This window comes from Onychomys torridus, chromosome 4 (genome assembly GCF_903995425.1).
Source record: "Onychomys torridus chromosome 4, mOncTor1.1, whole genome shotgun sequence".
NCBI classification, from domain to species: domain Eukaryota; kingdom Metazoa; phylum Chordata; class Mammalia; order Rodentia; family Cricetidae; genus Onychomys; species Onychomys torridus.
In genome coordinates, this window is record NC_050446.1 from 2335365 (window position 1) to 2355322 (window position 19958).

General features: G+C 44.2%; 1 pseudogene; it reads left to right on the forward strand.

Annotated features, from left to right (window-relative positions):
- Positions 1-18703: 18703 nt before the first annotated feature.
- LOC118581374 lies at positions 18704-19617 on the forward strand (annotated as a pseudogene).
- Positions 19618-19958: the final 341 nt, after the last annotated feature.

The window sequence follows — 19958 nt, forward strand, 5'->3', positions numbered from 1 at the left end:
GATTTGTATGACAATAATTTTGTGGGTTGGAAAGGGGAGAGTATGTGATCCTGGTCCATGAGCATCTCTGGGTACCACTGGAAATAAAATATAAAACATAGAAGAATTAATATAGTCAGCACCCAAGTGCAAATTTTGCTTTCTATTCTGCAGCAGGGTGTAGAGAAAAGTGATCAATTTGATTAGAGAAGTCAGCACAGTCTATTTGAAGGAGGTGGGAATTAAGCATGGCCTTTTGGGAATATTTGAAAAGCTGTGCATTATAGTGAAAAGTCGTGCATTAGAAAGGAGGTGCAAATCTTTATCATCACTCCCCCTCTTCTCCCAATGCATACACACACACACACACACACACACACACACACGCACGCACGCACGCACGCGCACACACACATGCACATTTACACACATGTGTATGTTATAACTTTTTGTAAGGACACTGAAAACAACTTTGAACTTGCCCTATCTGGGAGCATTGAACATCTGGACTGAGGGCAGTGATAGCCCACTCTTGCAGCCACTATTAGGATGTCTCTCCACACCCCCGCCTTTATGTTTCTTCTTCCTTCTTTTCTGTATCTTCCTTTGGTGATCTGGGGACAGGTATTTATGATCCTCTTTCTTCACTCCTATTATCTTGCTCTCTCTCCATTACTTGGTTTTTAACAGATGGAAAGAAAATAAAGGATTTTAGGTCTTTCTTTTCCTTTCTACAAACAACTTCGTATGCTGTTCTTAGATTTAGAGTAGGCTGGTGTTGCACAGCTGTTGTAAAGGTAATGGCCTTAGAAGATTCATGATCATTTCAGTTTCTGTTTGCTTTGTGATTCATAAGAAGCTTCTAATCTTACAAAAAGACTTAGGTTGCATACCCCTAAAATGTTCGTCTATTTGGATGGCAAAGTGTGTGTGTGTGTGTGTGTGTGTGTGTGTGTGTGTGTGTGTGTGTGTGTGTGTGCATTCTTATCCCTTCCAGGTCCTCACCTGTCACAGTGCATATCAATTTGAAGCATCTTCAGATTCTCAAGTTTTCTCCCTAGCTGGAAAATTCTCAGTGAAGATCTGACAGACACCTTTTCTGACTTGGTCAATAAAGCTGGCATCCACTGAGTCTAGTGCTCTTTGAGAACACCAAGGGTGTATGAGTCAGTTTCTGCTTCCTTGGACTAAAAAAGGACAGGGATTTCTTAGGGCTATAAAGCCTCCTGACTGATCATTCACCAACTGAACTTATTAAAGCCAACTTGAGTGTCACTGTAGAGCCTGCTCTGCAGCCAGCTCTGTCTAGGTCCTAGGGGCATTTCTTTCCTCAAGGGTTAAGCTACCAGGTGTCAGGAGTGTGATCCTGAATCTCTTGCTGGCATGTTCTTTAGCTTGACTAGCTAGCCTGCTGGGACTCCTGCCTATGAGTTGGACAACTCACTTTCTAGCCTTTGCCCTCATTAAAATGAGGTAGAAAAGGAAATTGAGAATCTAAGTGAAAATGCAGTCATTTTTTATTGGTCTATATATTGATTTTCTGTTTTGAAATTCTTGTCTCATATATTACATCTGACCACAGTTTCCCCTCTCTCCTCCCCTCCCAATCTCCCTCCTATCTCTTTCCCATCCACTTTTTCTCCTTTCCCTTCAGAAAAGGACAGGCCTCCCAAGGATATCAACCAAACATGGTATATTAAGTTTCAACAAGACTAGGCACCACCTCTCTAAGGCTGGATGAGGCAACCCACTGAGAGGAAAGGGTCCCAAAAGTAGGCAAAAGAGTCAGGGACAGCCCCTGCTCCCATTGTTAGAAGACCCACAAGAAGACTAAGCTACACAACCACAACATAAATGCATACGTCAGACCTATGGAGGCTAACACGGCCATTTTTACTTCCCTAAACAAAAAAACATTAATGTAAGACACTCCCTCAAAACATCCAAAGCCTTGAGTGAGGCCCCATACGTAAAGCACATTGGCCATAGTGAGGCAACGTACATAAAGCACATCAGCCATATTAGCAATGGCACAAACGTAAAGCACTCCAACAGAACCAGCTCACATAGCAGCTGCTAGGAAAGCTATTCCTATCTTCCATGTTCCTGTTAGCAACCAGCTCTTCCTGAGCAGTCCAGTACACAATCACAAGTAATAAAGCAAGCTTCAGGTGTTGGAACTACAGTACTGCCCCTTGCATATGGGAAAATGAGTGTTCATTTTCTTTGATAATTTGAGTGGAATTCCTCCTGGTGTCTACTCACATCTAGATACCAACCCCTTAACTACTATACATCACCCCAGCACTACTGTTTGGAAACTAGGATTTTGATCAAATTATTAAGGATTTAATAAGTAAAAAAGATGCAAACTAAAAATCTTTCATATCTCCCCTTACTAGTAACAGTAAAATTCACTTTATTTAAATTTCCTTTGCAATGCAAGGGAACAAATCCAGGCTCTCATAGGTGCTAGGCAAGCACTCTGCCACTGAGCTATAGCCACAGATTGATTTTCTTGATTTTTTGAGATAATTATTTCTCTTAATTTTTCTTTTACTATATTTGTTTTTTCCTACTGCAGTGTTTGTATCTTTTAAAATGGATATTAGTAATAATAAGATGAAATAAGATCTCTCCTGATCCTTATCTTACATACAGATTTTTTCATAAAGGAGTTTTGTAGCTCTAATTGCAAGTGTTTTGCTTTGTAATTTCTCCCCATCTTCATACTAAAAATAATCCTGTCCAACCCACTGAATGGGACAATTCTACTTAATTATTTCCTCTAAATTTTGTTTTTTTATTTTTAAATCATTATTGTACACATACAGATGTTTTGCTTTCAGGTATATCTGTGCATCACAAGCATGCCTGGGGCTGGCAGAGATCAGATGAAGGCATCAGATTTCCTGTAACTGGAGTTGCAGATGATTGTGAGCTGCCATGTGGGTGCTGGGAACTGTACCCAAGTCCTCTGGAAGAGCATCCAGTGCTCTTAACCACCTCTCTTCTAAATTTTAAACATTGCACTTAAATATATAGGTTAAAGAGTTAAAATGGAAAATTGGTTCTGATAGAGTGGGAGGGAGAAAATCTACCTGCAAAAATAGCTATTTGTGAAACAGAGCCCACCCACACCCAATTGGACTAAGAGGTGAGTTTTTATCCTCATACCAAAAACCCCAGGCCCTAGGCTTCGGGTCCAGGGGCACAACCCTGCACCCCTACACCACCACCCAATGCAGTCCCAGTTTCAGGCCAGTTGGCAAGGCAGGCCTCCTGCAGACAGGTCAGACTACTACCATCTACCATGTGCCAAGACTGCAGCTACTCCCTGAGACAGAGCCCATTAGTGCCAATTGGACTAAGTGCTGCTCCCTGAGAAAGAGTCCATCAGCATCAACTAGAACAGGGGCTTCTACTGGACCAAGAGTATTGATCAGAACAAGAGAGGCTCCCTCAGACACAGACACCACTTTCACCAAGTGGAGAAAGAGATGGGTAGACGTCAGTGTAGCATGAATCTTAAAGGTACTTATTAATAAAATCAAACCTGAGCCAGGTATTGGGGTGAATGTTGGAAGATCAGAGAAGCAGAATAAGCCACAGCTACCTCACCTTGCCAGTTCCTCAGCTGATCCTGTTTCTTCAGACTAGAAGCCTCTGAGTCCTCATCCAGAATGGGTCTCAGCTGAACTGCTGTTCAAAGCCTGAAAGCTTAATCAGCCAAATGCTTAACCAGCCAAATGCTTTTAGTTTCTGGTCTTTATGCCTTATATATCTTTCTGATTTTTGCCATCACTCCCTGGGATTAAAGGCTCACTTCTTGGGATTAAAGGCATGTGTCACCATGCCTGGCTGTTTCTAATGTGACCTTGAACTCACAGAGATCCAGAGGTATTTCTGTCTCTGGAATGCTAGGCACACCTATCAGAATAACACCTGAATTCTCAAGGGAGACTCTAAAAGCGACAAGGTCCTGGACAGATGTTGTACAGACATTAAGAGACCATGGATGCCAACCCAGACTATTATACCCAGCAAAATTCTCAATCAGCATAGACAGAGTAAACAAAATATTCCATCATAAAACCAGTTTTAAACACTATCTCTCCACAAATCTAGCCCTACAGAAAGCGCTAGAAGGAAAAATCCAACCTAAGTAAGTTAGATACAGCTATGAAAACACAGGCAATAGATAGTCCCACACAAAAATAAAAAAGAAGGGAAAAATACAATACTATTACAAAAAAAAAACAAAAAACAAAAAACAAAACAGGAGTTAACAATAAGTAGTCATTAATATCCATTTATATCAATGGTCTCAATTCGCCTATAAAAAGACACAGGCTAACGGAATGGATACAAAAGCAAGACCCATCCATTGCTGCATACAAGAAACACACCTCAACTTCAAAGAAAGACACTATCTCAGAATGGAAGGCTGGGAAAAGACTTTCCAATCAAATGGATTTAAGAAGCAAGCTGGTGTAACTTTCCTAATATCTAATAAAATAGACTCCAAATTAAAATCAACCTAAAGAGATTGGGAAGGACATTATATATTTATCACAGGGAAAATCTGACAAGATGAAGTCTCAGTTCTGAATATTTATGCCCCAAATACAAGTGCACTTACATTCATAAAAGAAACATTACTAAAACTTAAATCGCACATCAAACCCCATACACTAGTATGGGAGACTTCAACACCCCACACTCACCAATGGACAGGTCTGCCAGACAAAAACTTAACAGAGAAATAAGGAAACTAACAGATATTATGACTTAAATGGACTTAATAGATATCTACAGAACATTCCACCCTCACACAAAAGAATCTACCTTCTTTTCAGCACCCTGTGGAAACTTCTCCAAAATAGACAACAAGCTTGGTAACAGAGCAAATTTCAACAGATACAAAAAAACTGAAATATCTTTATCTTTATCTTATCAGACCACCATGGCTTAAAGATAGATTTCAACAATAACAAAAATTACAGAAAGAGTAAAATCTCATGGAAACTGAATAATGCCTAATGGGTCAAGGAAGAAAGAAAAGAAAATTAAAGATTTCCTAGAATTCATTAAAAATTAATGTAAAACATACCAAAAATTATAGGACACCATGAAAGCAGTGCTAAGAGAAAAATTTATAGCTCCAAATGCCAACACAAAGAAATTAGAGAAATCTCCCACTAGTGACTTAACAGTACAACTAGAAGCTCTAGAACAAGAAGAAGCAAACTCACCCAGGAGAAACAGATGCCAGGAAATAATCAAATTGAGAGCTGAAATCAATAAAATAGAAAAAAAGAATCAATGAAACAAAGAGTTTGTTCTTTGAGAAAATCAACAAGACAGGCCCTTATCCATTACCCAAAAAGCAGAGAGAGTGCATCCAAAATAACAAAATCAGAAATGAAAAGGGAAACATAACAACAGACAATGAGGAAATCCAGAGAATCATCAGGTCATACTTCAAAAATCTGTACTCCACAAAATTGGAAAATCTGAAAGAAATGGATGATTTTCTGGATAGGTACCACATACCAAAGTTAAATCAAGACTGGATAAACTATTTAAATAGACCAATAACCACTAAGGAAATGGAAAAGATCATTAAAAACCTTCCAATCAAAAAAAGCCCAGGACCAGATGGTTTCAGCACAAAATTCTACCAATTTTTTCTAAGAAAAGCTAATATCAATACTCTTCAAATTGTTCCACACAATAGAAACAGAGGGAACTTTATCAAACTCTTTTTATGAGGCTACAGTTACCCTGATACCCAAACCACACAATGATGCAACAAAGAAAGAGAATTACAGGCCAATCTCCCACATGAACATTGATTCAAAAATACTCAATAAAATACTGGCTAACCAACTCCAAGAACACATTAAAAACATTATCTACCATGATCAAGAGGCTTCATCCCAGAGATGTAAAGATGATTCAATATAGGAAAATCTGTCAATGTATAAACCATGTAAAAACACTGAAAGAAAAAAAAACCACATGATCATCTCATTGGATGCTGAAAAAGCCTTTGACAAAATCCAACACCCCTTCATGAGAATGGTTCTAGAGAGATAAGAAGTACAAGGATCATACCTAAACATAATAAAGGCAATTTATAGCAAGCCAACAGCCAACATCAAAACATCTATTAAATGGAGAGAAACTCAAAGCAATTCCACTAAAATCAGCAACAAGGCAAGACTGTCCACTCTCCCCATTCTTATTTAACATAGGACTTGAAGTTCTCGCTAGAGCAATAAGACAATAAAAGGAGATCAAGAGGATACAAATTGGAAGGGAAGAAGTCAAACTTTCATTATTTGCAGATGATATAATAGTATACATAAGTGACCACAAATATTCTACCAGGGAACTCCTACAACTGATAAACTCCCTTAGTAAGGTGACAGGATACAACATAAACTTAAAAAAAATCAGTAGCCCTCCTATATACAAATGATAAATGGGCTGAGAATGAAAACAGAGAAACATCAACCTTTACAATAGCCACAAATAGTATAAGATACCTTGTAGTAACTTCAACTAAGCAAGTGAAGGACCTATATGATAAGAATTTTAAATCCTTGACTTGCCTTTGTAATCCTTTGCAACCCCCCTGACTCCGTACCTAGAACCATCATCTCCTTTTGCCCCAACAACTGTCCTTTTTTAAAATTTTTTTTATTTTATAATTTAATTTAACTTTATATATCAGCATGGATTCCCCTGTCCTCCCCGCTCCTGCCCCTGCCCCCACCTTCCCCCCAGCACAACCCCCATTCCCATCTCCTCCAGGGCAAAGACTCTCCTGGGATTTAGCTCAACCTGGTAGATTCAGTCTAGGCAGGTCCAGTTCCCTCCTCCCAAGCTGAGCAAAGTGTCCCTGCATAAGCCCCAGGTTCCAAACAGCCAGCTCATGCACTAAGGACAGGTCCGGGTCCCACTGCCTGGATGCCTCCCAAACAGTTCAAGCTATTCAACTGTCTCACTTATCAAGAGGACCTGATCCAGTTGGGGGCTCCTCAACTATTGGTTCATAGTTCATGTTTCCATTACTTTGGCTGTTTGTCCCTGTGCTTTTTCCAATCATGGTCTCAACAATTCTTGCTCATACAATTCCTCCTCTTTCTCACCAATTGGACTCCCAGAGCGCCACCTGAGGCCTGGCCATGGATCTCTGCATCCGCTTCCATCAGTCATTGGATGAGAGTTCTAGCACGACAGTTAGGGTGTTTGGCCATCTGATCACCAGAGTATGTCAGTTCAGGCTTTCTCTCAACCATTCCCAGTAGTCTACAGTGGAGGTATCTTTGTGGATTTCTGGGGACCTCTCTAGCAATTTGCTTCTTCCTATTCTCATATGGTCTTCATTTATCATGGTCTCTCTTTCCTTGTTCTCCCTCTCTGTTCTTGATCCAGCTGGGATCTCCCACTCCCCTAAGCTCTCTTTCCCTCAACCCTTGTCCTTCATTACCCCCTCAGGTCCAAGTTGTTCATGTAGATCTCATCCATTTCTCTGTCACTGTGTGATCCCTGTGTCTTTCTTAGGGTCCTGTGTTCTAGGTAGCCTCCCTAGAGTTGTGAGTAGCAGTCTAGTCATCTTTGTTTTACATCTAGTATCCTCTTGTGAGTGAATACATACCATGTTTGTCTTTCTGAGTCTGAGTTACCTCACTCAGGATCATTTTTTCTAGATCCATCCATTTGCTGCAAATCTCATGATGTCATTGTTTCTCTGTACTCCATTGTGTATATGTACCACATTTTGTTTATCCATTCTTCAGTTGAAGGGCATCTAGGTTGTTTTCAGGTTCTGGCTATTACAAACAATGCTGATATGAACATAGTTGAGCATGTGCCCTTGTGGTATGATTGAGCATTCCTTGGGAATATGCCCAAGAGTAGTAGTATAGCTGGGTCATGGGGGAGATTGATTGCCAATTTTCTAAGAAAATGGCATATTGATTTCCAAAGTGGCAGTCCCACAATGCAAGCTTGTACCATTGTCCCTTTTAAATTATGTTCTCAATCTAAGTTTAGATATATGATTTCTGGTCACTTATTGTTTGTTTTTGTCAGTTATGATTATGACCTGCAATTCCAATTCACAGAGTCTGTCATGAACACTGTGCATTCTCCTTGGGATTAGGGAGCATTTGCATTGCTTTCTGTTCACTGACTAGGGTAGAAGTAACAGTGAAACTTGAGTCAAATAACTCAGGCTAGCACTACTTTGTCTACCATCCTGAGCCAACTCTTAACCTATTTTGACTGACATAGTAACAGAAGAAACTGAGGATAAGTAAAATTTCTTATCCTTGGATGTGTGTGTGTGTGTGTGTGTGTGTGTGTGTGTGTGTGTGTGAGAGAGAGAGAGAGAGAGAGAGAGAGAGAGAGAGAGAGAGAGAGAGAGAGAGGCTTCCCCAAGTCTCCAGATGCTCTTCATTCGTGTTTCAAAAATCTATATAGTTTTCTGAGGCCACAAATATTACAATAAGGGTAAACTTTTTCAAAGAAAGAGTGAAGTGTAGGGTACCAGTACCAAATGCTTGAACAGAATTAACAAGAGAAGGCAAATGCTGGCATTAAGGTGCATTCAAAGAATTTGGGAGGTTGTTCCTACACTAATATTTCATGCCATAGACTGAAAAACACCTCTATACAGCAGTGGGCTGACCAATACACTGCATGATGGCACAGCGAATACAAGACTCATTGTTCATTCCTAAAAAGATTTATAATTTATTTCAAAAGACTCAATGGAAATGAATGAACTTCCCTGCTTGCCCCAGCCAGCGGGGTATCAACGGGGCGACCCACCTGTGGGAGAGAATGAAAGGGAAGGGCGACACAAGAGACAACAGCAAGACAGGATTCTGATCAAGCCGCCAATCTTTATTTCTCTCCGCATGGCTTATATAGCATAGGAGGGGAAGGGGCAGGAAGGAGGGAAAGGGAAAAGGGGCGTGTAGAACATGGAAGGGGTGCAAGACGTGTGAGGCAGATCGTGCAACTGTGAGATGTCAGCTAAGATCACTGGTCAGGGGCAGTTTACTCTGTTGCTAGGCTACCTGACCATGGAATGCTCTTTACATTCGGTTGCCATGGCACCTGACTGTGGGATGTTCTCTTATCTTTGGGGGCCTCTGGTTACTGCTCTGGGAAGGGGCTTATGACTTGTTCTCTGGTCTAGCTAGTACTTTCCATGGTTCATGTTTGGTTCCTGACATCTTGGTCCCTAACATCTCCCCCTTCTATACATATAGCAAAACAAAGAAAGGAGGCCCAAATGTTTTGCCATGACGGGGGAGGGGTGACAGAGGCTCCATCCCTGATAAGTTTTGAGTTCCTTTGTTAATCGGTCGGTTCATGTAGGCATCCCCACATGACCGGAAGAAAGCTGGAACGATGCAGTTTTTTTACAGGGGGCAGGTTTTAATCCAGGAGGGAAGAGTATAGGGTCTGCATAACCGCCGTGCAATAGAGCATGTCATCCAAGGCACCCAGGATGGTGGAGCACTTTAGTCTCCCTGCCTTCTGTAGTCCTGGCTGCACCCTCAATCCCCTAAGCAGTGGGCTCCAGCTCCCAGGCACAGGTGCATCCTCCCCTGGGCAGAGGGGTCTGTGCTGATCTGGAGTCTGTATCTGGTTCATTGAGACCATGTTCATGGAGGTCGAGGTGATGATGGCAATGAACCTGAATTTGTTTTGCCTGAAGTTCAGCACACAAATTGAGTTAGTGGAGACAAATCCCAAGGGCCGAATGTCAAGACAAGAATGAGGCCAACCAAGTGTCCCAGGAGGGATGGCAGGAGGGTGGTTAGCAAGGGAGATGTAGAGAACCAATTTTGGAACCAGCCTAGCTCTTGATCCCTCTCTTTTTTGAGCTTCTCTAAGCCTTCACGGACCTTAGCCATGCTATCTCTTGCTACTCCTGTGTGATCAGTATAGAAGCAACACTCTTCCTTAAGAGCGGCACAGAGGCCTCCTTGCTGTAAAAAGAGGAGGTCAAGCCCTCGGCGGTTTTGGAGGGCCACCTCTGAAAGGGAGGTGAGGGAGGATTCAAGGGCAGAAATGCCTCACTCGAGCTGCGCTATATCTTCATCTATGGAAATTCTAAACTCTGAATAATGTTGATTAGATAAGACCAGGGAGGCTATGCCCATACCGGCCTCTGCAGCCCCCACCCCCAGGAGGACAGCTAAAGTGACTGCAGTCACAGGCTCCCCTTTCAAGCAATGGGGGCACGCAAGGGCAGCTGTCTCTGCCAGAGTCTTCTCTTCCCATTTTTCAGAGAATTGATCTGGAGAATAATAGGTTAGCCAATATGCAAAATAAGGGGGCAGAGGGATTATTTAAATGAAGAGAAATGCATGGTGTTAGAGCATCAGTACAGGCCCACCAAGTATCATTGGCAGGGAGAAGATATCCAGACTTAAGGGAAGTACTTAGGTTGTCTGTGACATTGCAAAGTGGTTGATAAACAGGAGGAATGATAGCGCCTCGGGTGACAAGGCAGTGGCCTGAGCCCATAACTTGGGAGAGTGTAAGGCGAGATGTGGGTGGCTGTTGCCAGCGATAATCATGTGGGTCAGTGGTTAGGGAGAAATCTAAATCAACAACCACTCCTTCATAAAATGGTGGGGCAGAATGATTGCAAAGCCAGCAGGAGTCAACCAAATCAGGCTTGGAGGTATTAAGTACCTGGTAGGTTTTTTCGATAAGGGTGGTAATCATATCTTTGGTAGTTGGTGGGGGAGGTGGGAACATGGGAAAAAAAACCCATGGATGTCTGAGATTTATTGGTTGTAAGAAAATCATTGTTGCCAAGAAAAGAGTTGGGACTGATGGCAACAGCATTAGGGGAATTAACAGGCTGTTTTAAAAGTTTGATGAAGTATGTGACACCTGAATTATGGCCATGTTGGTAGAGTAAGAGGCCCCATTCATAGCCCCACTCCCAATTGGTAGCCTTCTTTCTGGGGTCAGTAAATTGGATCCTAAGAGGATGACTCCATGAATTAATGCACTCAGGTCTAATAGTCCAGGGATTCTTAGGGCGGGAGTAATTGGCCCTAACAGTTATAAGGTCCCAGGATGAGGAAGGGCCCCAGTACATATCACTGGTGGTTTCACAGCCCCAGGCCTTGCAATGGCGCTCAGGGCGACCACCACAGGTGTAATGACAGGGACGATGGTAACCAGGGCAGACATAGAGGGTGGGCCTAGTGAGGCGGGAGCGACTGAAGGCGTTGCTGCATCCAGGCAGGGCACAGGCCTGTAGGGGGCAGTTAGGCAGTGTGTAGGGAGGTGGGGAGTCGTTTTCTAGACCCCAAGGGGCCGTAGAGCCTGATACGAGCTTACAGAGGTCCAGAAACAGGTCTGACTACCAAGGGCCAGGGGTGACTAGGGAGGTTTGCCAGATGACATCCTGTCACTCCGTCAGCACCTGCCAGGTATGGTTTAGGGGCTGGTGGCCATTGGTGTTTTGGGACAGGCTAGAGAGGCTGTGGCTCAGGAGGAGGAGTATGAGACCCCAGGCAGCCAGCTGACTCACAATGGTCAGCTTTGTGGGTGATCTCCATCTCTTTGAGGTCTCAGTCTTTGATGGTAGCTTTAGCATCTGAAAGAGAAGGAGAGTCCTCAGGGGGAACAGCCTGTCCCCTGGGAATGTTAGGTAAATTTACAGATTGGACCAGGCGCTCAGGGAGCAAGCGTGGGGCATCATGTGCCTGGTCAAGGACGCAAGCAGAGCCATGGCCCCAGATAAGTACAGGATCTGGACCATTTCAAACACCTGTAAGGGGGTCTCACCACATGGCCAAAGGGCGACTGGCATCTGCTGAGGGGTGCCAATGATGGTCAGCTGCTGATCGACCTTCACCATCCAGGGTGAGGAAGTTAAGGACAAAGAGAGCATGGCTCAGGCAGTCTTGAGAGGAGACAAAGGAAAGCTCGGACATCTTTAATCAAGAGAGCCATGTTTTTAAGGTCTGGTGGGCCTGTTCTACAATGCCCTGACCTTGAGAGTTATAAGGGATACCAACAGTGTGAGAGATCTCAAATTGTTGGAGGAACCATTTAAGTCCTCCACTTGTGTAGGCCGGGCCATTGTCTGTTTTTATGTGTTTCGGGACACCCAAAGTAGAAAAGCAGACCAGGAGGTGAGCAATAACATCCTTGACGGCCTCACCAGTATGAGGGGAGGCAAAAATAAAACCGCTGAACGTATCAACAGAAACATGGAGATATTTTTGTCTACCGAAGTCGGGAACATGTGTAACATCCATTTGCCAGATCATATTAGGCAAGAGCCCTCAGGGATTAACTCCAACATGGGGGACAGGATGGGAAACTACACAAGAAGGGCATTGTTTTACTATGTCTCTAGCTTGTTCTTTTGTGATTTTGAACTTTAATTGAAGGGTTTTGGCATTAAGATGGTGGAGGCGGTGGGCATGAGAAGCCGACAGGATGGGCTCCTGTAGAAGTGGAAAAACCTGATGAGTGGCTTTATCGGCCAAAGCATTTCCCTCTGTGAGGGGTCCAGGAAGCTCCCCATGAGCACGAATGTGGCCAATGAAAACAGCATGGGAGTGTTCTCTAAGTTTTTGTTGAATTTGAGTGAAAAGGGGAGTGGCATTGGAGGTGGGCTTAATGAAGGGGGCTGTATCAAGAAGGGGAATTGAATGAGCGATATATGCACTATCAGTGTAAATGTTAAGGGGGGAGTCATGGAAATCCTGAAAACCTGTAAAACGGTGAAAAGTTCAACCAGCTGGGCTGAACAAAAGGGCAAAGGGAAGGAAAACGAGCAACCTTAAAGGCATAAGCCACAGTGCCATTGGCTGACCCATCTGTAAAAACAGTCAGGGCCTCAGGCAAGGGGCTGGGGGAAATGACTTTTGGGAAAATAAGGGGATGAGTGGATGCAAAATGAAGGACTGTGTCATCGGGGAGGTGATTGTCAAGAAGGCCCAGGAACCCTGCAAAGGCAACACCCCAACAATCCAGTGTCTGAAACAAAAATTGAGTTTGTTCGTGGGTGTAGGGGTTTAAGATAGAATCGGGGTCCTTACCAAAAATCTGATGTGAGGTCTGGCGGCCACGCATGATTAGGGAAGAAACAAGTTGGGGATAGGTGGGAATGACCTCAGTATGACTGGCAGGCATATGAATCCATAAGAGGGAATGACCCTTAAGTTTATCCTGGGCCCTTAAGGTAGAAGGGGAACTCTGCCAAAGGACCCTGTGGGCACATGGGGAGTGGATAAGACAACAAAAACCAGTGGGAGGGAATAATCAATCTGAAAAGAGGCTTGGGAGGAAATGGCCTTGGTGATTAAAGATAGAACCTTGTGAGCAGCCGGGGTCAATTGACAGGGGGAGGTAGGCTCGCTGGGGCCCCGAAGAATGTCATAGAGGGGTAGAAGATCAGCAGTAGGGAGGTTTAGGTATGGTCGAAGCCATTGAATGTCCCCGAGAAGTTTTTGAACATCATTAAGGGTGGTAAGGTTATCTGGATGCGCCAGACCAAGACTCGATTGGTATGTAATTCAAGGCCCAGATAACTAAAGGGCTCAGATCACTGGATCTTATCAGGGGCAAGCTGTAAGCCAGTAGCACAAAGAGCCTGTGACAGATCTTGGAAAGTTGCTTCTAGGATGGAGGAGCTAGGGGCAGCCAAAAGAAAGTCATCCATGTAATGCAAAATATAAGTAGAGGGCCATTTTTGGCATATGGGATCGACTGCCTGGGACACGAACTTTGGCAGAGAGTCGGGCTATTTGCCATTCCCTGGGGTAAGACACGCCAATGAAAACAGAGCATGGGGCCCTGGAAATTAACCAGAGGGAGGCTAAAGGCAAAATAAGCTCGATCATCAGGATGTAGGGGAATGGTAAAGAAGCAATCTTTTAAATCAATAACCACTTTATGATAGGCCTCGGGGATGGCGATGGGTGAGGGCATGCCTGGTCAGAGGGTGCCCATGGGCTGCATAACCTTAATGGCTCGCAGGTCTTGGAGGAGTCTCCATTTCCCAGATTTTTTTTTATGACAAAGATGGGCATATTCCAGGGGGAATTGGATAGTTCAATATGACCGGCAGCAAGCTGTTCCTCTACCAACATCTCTGCCACCTGTAGTTTTTCTTGTGGCAGAGGCCACTGGTCTACCCACACAGGTTCTTGGGTAAGCCAAGTGATTTTATCTGCATGGTGTACAGGGGGAGCAGTGGCCTCAATTAAAAACCCTCAAAACCAAGATCGAGCCTATCCGTTTTATTAGTGGGAGTGACGGGTTGGGTTCGGCCCTGTTGAAGTTTACCAAGACCCTATCCTGGGATGAAGCCCATGCGTAACATTTGTTGGGTAACCACCTCATTTGGGCTACAGAGAATGACCTTCATTTGGGAGAGAATATCTTGACCCCAAAGGTTGACAGGGAGCCCAGGGACCACAAAAGGGGTGACAGTACCCTGATTACCCTCTTCATCTGTCCAGGCCAGGACTTTAGAGAATTGGAGGGTGTTACTGGATTGACCTATGCCCTTGAGGTCAGTGAGGGAGGGGGTAAGAGGCCAAGAGGTGGGTCAATGGTCTTGGGAGATTACAGTGGCATCAGCGCCAGTATCCAAAATCCCCTGGAATTTTTTGCCATCTAGTTTAAGGGTAAGTGTGGGTCGAGAGTGAGAAATAGGCTGAACCCAATAAGCCTCTGATGAGCCAATCTGAGCAGCTCCTCTTGGCTGGGCGACTGAACGGGGTTATCAGAGGAAAGCGCAGGGAAAGTAACCAGGTGGGCAAGGTGGGTGCCGTGGGAGATGGCAACAAGACCCTGGAGTGCCAAGGCCAAAATCTTAATCTCTCCTGTATAGTCATTATCAATAATTCTGGGGTAGACCTGGACACCTTTTAAGGTGGATGAGGCACGGCCAAGGATAAGGGCATGGGTGTCTGGGGCCAGGGGGGCCCAAATCCCAGTAGGGATGACCTGGGGACCCTGTAATGGATCTAGTATTGTGTTGGTGGTGGCACAGAGGTCCAGTCCTGCTTGCCTGGAGTTACCCATTGGAGGGAGCAGACAGTTGGGGAGTGGCCTGTGAGGACCCATGGGGCACTCCCCGGAGCAGAGGGGCCAGGGGCTGGCCCTGAAGAAAGTTTACTGACAGGCGGAGAGGGAGCGGGCAGGGAGGAAGCAAGTGACCATGAGCATTGGTTTTAGATTTACATTCCCTCGCCCAATGAAAACCATGCCACATCTAGGACATGGGGTGGTTGGTAGCGGCTGCGTGGTGACCCCAAGCTGGAGCACTGAGGCTGTGCCCCCCGAGGGGTCAGGGATCCGCTTGGGGCATTCCCACACAAAATGTCCCGGTTGTTTACAGGAAAAGCAAAGACGACTTTGTTGGGATCTCAATTCTTGGGCGCCCATGGACTTTAGGGCTGCACCAATAGCCAGACCGATGGCGTGGGCGGAGCCAACTCCTGCACAAAGGCGGACATACTCAGAAACCAAGCCTCGCTCTGGTTTTCAAGCAATGCAAGGGTAAAAGGAGCTGTGGGGAAAGAAGCAGCAAGGTCACTTCACCACCGACCAGACACTGCAGCCCTTGCCGCCGCCTGCCACTGCGCTGTTTTAGTCCAGCGCTCGGGCTGGCTCAGCTCTTTCAGCACAGGCAAAGAAGCCGCGCTCTCATTCCTCAGCCCTCCCGGCTCCCTCCCCCCTCTGCCTTTCACTGCTCGTGCGCCAACAGACACACACACACACACACACACACACACACATACACAAACAAACAAACATCCCGCACACTGCACAACTCACACCCTGCCAGAGCTGCTGGCTGCCTTCTCTCTCTCTCTCTCTCTCTCTCTCTCTCTCTCTCTCTCTCTCTCTCTCTGTCTTTTTTTTCCAGCATTTTTCATTAATCTCCCTTCTTGGGGAAACAGTTACAACAATCCTCTAGGTGACTAAAGAATTTTATGAGGTCTTTTTATTATGAACCCTTATCCCTTGTGTCTGGAGGGCATCTTTAACGCCCTTTACAAACAAGTCCTGAGAAGTTCCCTGTCCCATGGTGAAGTCTATAGCTCAGACTCACCTCATCCTTCCCGCCCCCCCCCCAATCACCAGGATGCCGGAGTTGCGTGTTCTCGACGGGTGATCGCTTCAAATCTCCACCAGACTTCTGGACTTTCCTGGAGAAGGACATTCAGCTCCCAAGGAGGCAAGGGTCGAGCCGCACATTGGGCGCCAGATGCCCCGGCCAGTGGGGTTTCAACAGGGGGCAACCCACCTGCGGGAGAGAATGAAAGGGAAGGGCAACACAAGAGACGACAGCAAGACAGGATTCTGATCAAGCCGCCAATCTTTATTTCTCTCCGCATGGCTTATATAGCATAGGAGGGGAAGGGGCAGGAAGGAGGGAAGGGGAAAAGGGGCGTGTAGAACATGGAAGGGGTGCAAGACGTGTGAGGCATATCATGAAACTGTGAGATATCGGCTAAGGTCACTGGTCAGAGCCAGTTTATTCTGTTGCTAGGCTACCTGACCATGGAATGCTCTTTACATTCGGTTGTCATGGCACCTGACTGTGGGATGTTCTCTTATCTTTGGGGGCCTCTGGTTACTGCTCTGGGAAGGGGCTTATGACTTGTTCTCTGGTCTAGCTAGTACTTTCCATGGTTCATATATATATATATATATATGTATATTTTATATATAATACAAAGATATATAATGCTTGCTTATATACCCATCATCTTAATGAAGTTTCATTTCATTGAGTGTTAAGAGAATTCTTTCTCATTTTAGAATTTGATTATGTGTTAAATACCAGATTGTAGCCTATATGTGATATGGTGTTCCTCATCATGAGATTGAGTTGGAAAAGAAACAGCTTTCAGCTCTTTCTGATCTTTCTGGAAGGCTGTATAATTCTGAGGTGTTATCCAACTCAGTTAGTGTAGGATATAGGAAGAGAGAAATATGTAAGCATTTTCAGCTATCCCTCTGGCTAACATAGGAAATAAATGGAAACAGTGAACTATGAACCAAAAGCTGTGGAGCCCCCAACTGGAGCAGGCCCTCTGAATAAGTGAGACAATTGAATAGCTTGAACTCTTGGGGAAGCACCCAGGCAGTGGGACCCAGACCTGTCCTTAGTGTATGAGCTGGCTGTTTGGAACCTGGGGCTTATGCGGGGACACTTTGCTCAGCCTGGAAGAAGGAGACTGGACCTGCCTGGACTGAATCCACCAGGTTGAGGTGAATCCCCAGGGGAGTCTTTGCCCTGGAGAAGATGGGAATAGCGGGACTTGGAGGGGAAGGCGGAGTTGGGGGCAGGAAGGGGGAGGACAGGGAAACCTATTACTGATATGTAAAATTAAATTAAATTTAAAAAAAACAGGCTTCTTAATAAACAAAAATGAATAATATTTAGATATCTCTTTTTGTTTCCAGGTAAATTGTTTTTAGGTCTGGACCCCCACTAATGAAAAGTGGGGCCAATCCTGACTCAGTAGACAACCAATTGAGAGCCTAACAATAAACTATGACTTTTTACTCCATGTATTCTAATGAATATTGAAAACTTTTTAATCACCTCACACTTGAACTTAAATTTATCTAGCTGTGACTCAAACACACATGTCAAACATAAAAAAAAAAATCTAAACAAATGCTTAAATATCAGACTACTTGAGGAACTACTTGAGGTTTCAAGGACAGTTTTGCAGACTGTATCATAGAAAATATTAGTTTAATAGTTCTCAATGAAGGGTAAAATTTTATATTTTTAACAAGCCTTTGATGTGGTTTTGATAAGCCAGCTTACTGCCAAAGGTTATGAATCTTTCTGCCAGCTGATCTCTCTACTCAGTTCTTCAACATCTACTAAATGACTTTTGCTCTACTAAAGTCAAGGAGACAAAAATAGTGGGGGACAGAGACACAAAGCTGTTGAACTAGGAATCCTGAGAGGTAAAGATGAATTTAGTGATAGAGAGCTACTCTCTTTGTATTGATTAATGACCAAGCTCCAATTATATCTGTATTTATGAGGGGTGGGTGCCTGTGAAAACCACTCAAACACCTACACCCTTACCCTTGGGAGGTAACAGTGCTAGCCTCTGTGCCTCAGTTCACTTGACGATGAAGAGAGTCTGTGTAAGTACTTAACAGAGCCTGACACTTAACAAGTGGCTAGAAATTGTTACCTAAAAGAAGGTAATGCCAAGGGCAAACCTCATATTCAGAATTTGACATTTTATGTCAGATAAAGTGATAAAAATAAGTAGACAGAAGTTATTTAGACACATACCCTTTAGTAGAAAAGGAATTTTTCTCTTTCTCTGCATATGTGTGTGTTAGATCATTTCCTTAAAAAACATATAATTATCCCACCCCAGCATATTCATAAATACACCATTTTGCACTAACCTAGGCTAAAGCTTGATAATCCTAGAGAGACCCTTGAAGATCATGCTGTGTATAAATGTCTGATATGGAGAAGAGGGAGTATGAGAGTCATCAAAAGGACGAGAACATGAAAGAAGTGGGGTCATGCTGCAAGTGAAGAGAGTGACATTAAATACAGACTTGGGTATTAGACAGCTCAGAAGCCAGCGCCTGCAGCTTAAGACTCAATCCTACATTCTGACTATCTTTTCTGACCCATAGATGCTTTAGGCTCATGGAAAACCACTCCAGAATCTCAGAGTTTTCCCTGCGAGGAATATCAGGGTTTCCAGAGCAACAACAGCTACTCTATGGGCTTTTCCTGTGCATGTATCTTGTCACCTTGACTGGGAATGTGCTCATCATCCTGGCCATTGGCTCTGACCCACATCTCCACACTCTTATGCACTTCTTTTTGACCAACCTGTCATTTGCTGACATGGGTTTAATATCCTCTAGTGACCAAGATGCTGTTTAATGTTCAGACTCAGCACCATAACATCTCCTATACTGGTTATCTAACACAAATGTACTTATTCATGATGTTTGGTGATCTGGACAGCTTCTTCCTGGCTATGATGGCCTATGACTGTTATGTGGCCATCTGCCACCCTCTCCATTATACCACAATCATGGGTGCCCGATTCTGTGTGCTGATGCTTGCCCTGTGCTGGGTTCTCACCAACATAGTTGCCCTGACTCACACTCTCCTCTTGGCTCAACTGCCCTGTGTTGTTGGGGAAATATCTCACTTTTTCTGTGACATTACTTCTGTCCTGAAGCTATCGTGCTCTGACACTCATGTCAATGAGTTAGTGCTTTCTGGCTTTGGAGGCCCACTACTCATAATCTCCTATGTCCTCATTGTATTCGCTGTCCTTAGGGTTCAGACTTCTGGTGGGGGTACAAAGGCAGGCCTTTTGTACCCATGGTTCCCACCTCTGTGTAGTCTGTGTTTTCTATGGGGCTCTCTTTAGTGTCTATCTGTTCCCTCTCTCTGTAGAGTCCACAGAGAAGGATGTTGCAGCTACTGCAGTGTATATAGTAGTGACTCCTATGTTGAATCCCTTCATCTATAGCCTAAGGAACAAGGACATGAAGTAGGCCCTGAAGAGGTTTCTCTGTCATAGGAGAATTTTTTCTTCTTAGATATAGCAAGAGCAATGTTTAATGAAGAGACAGAGCTGGAGTCAGATAACTGGCTTCCAGTTTGGGAATAGTCACCTGCTAGCCAAGAGGCTATTGTCCAATTTATTCAACTGCAATGAACTTTAATCTTGTCATAAATAAAATTAAGACTGTGGATAATGTAGAGATTCTTTCTGAGTGATTTGTTTGTTTGTTCATTTTGTTTATTTGAAGTAGAGTCTTTTTTATACCATAGCTCATAGTAGCCTGAAATTCCTAACCCTCCTGCCATAGCCTTCTGAATTCTGAGATTACAAGCATGCACCACTCCAGCTAACTCACAATTTTCTATTTAATGAGTC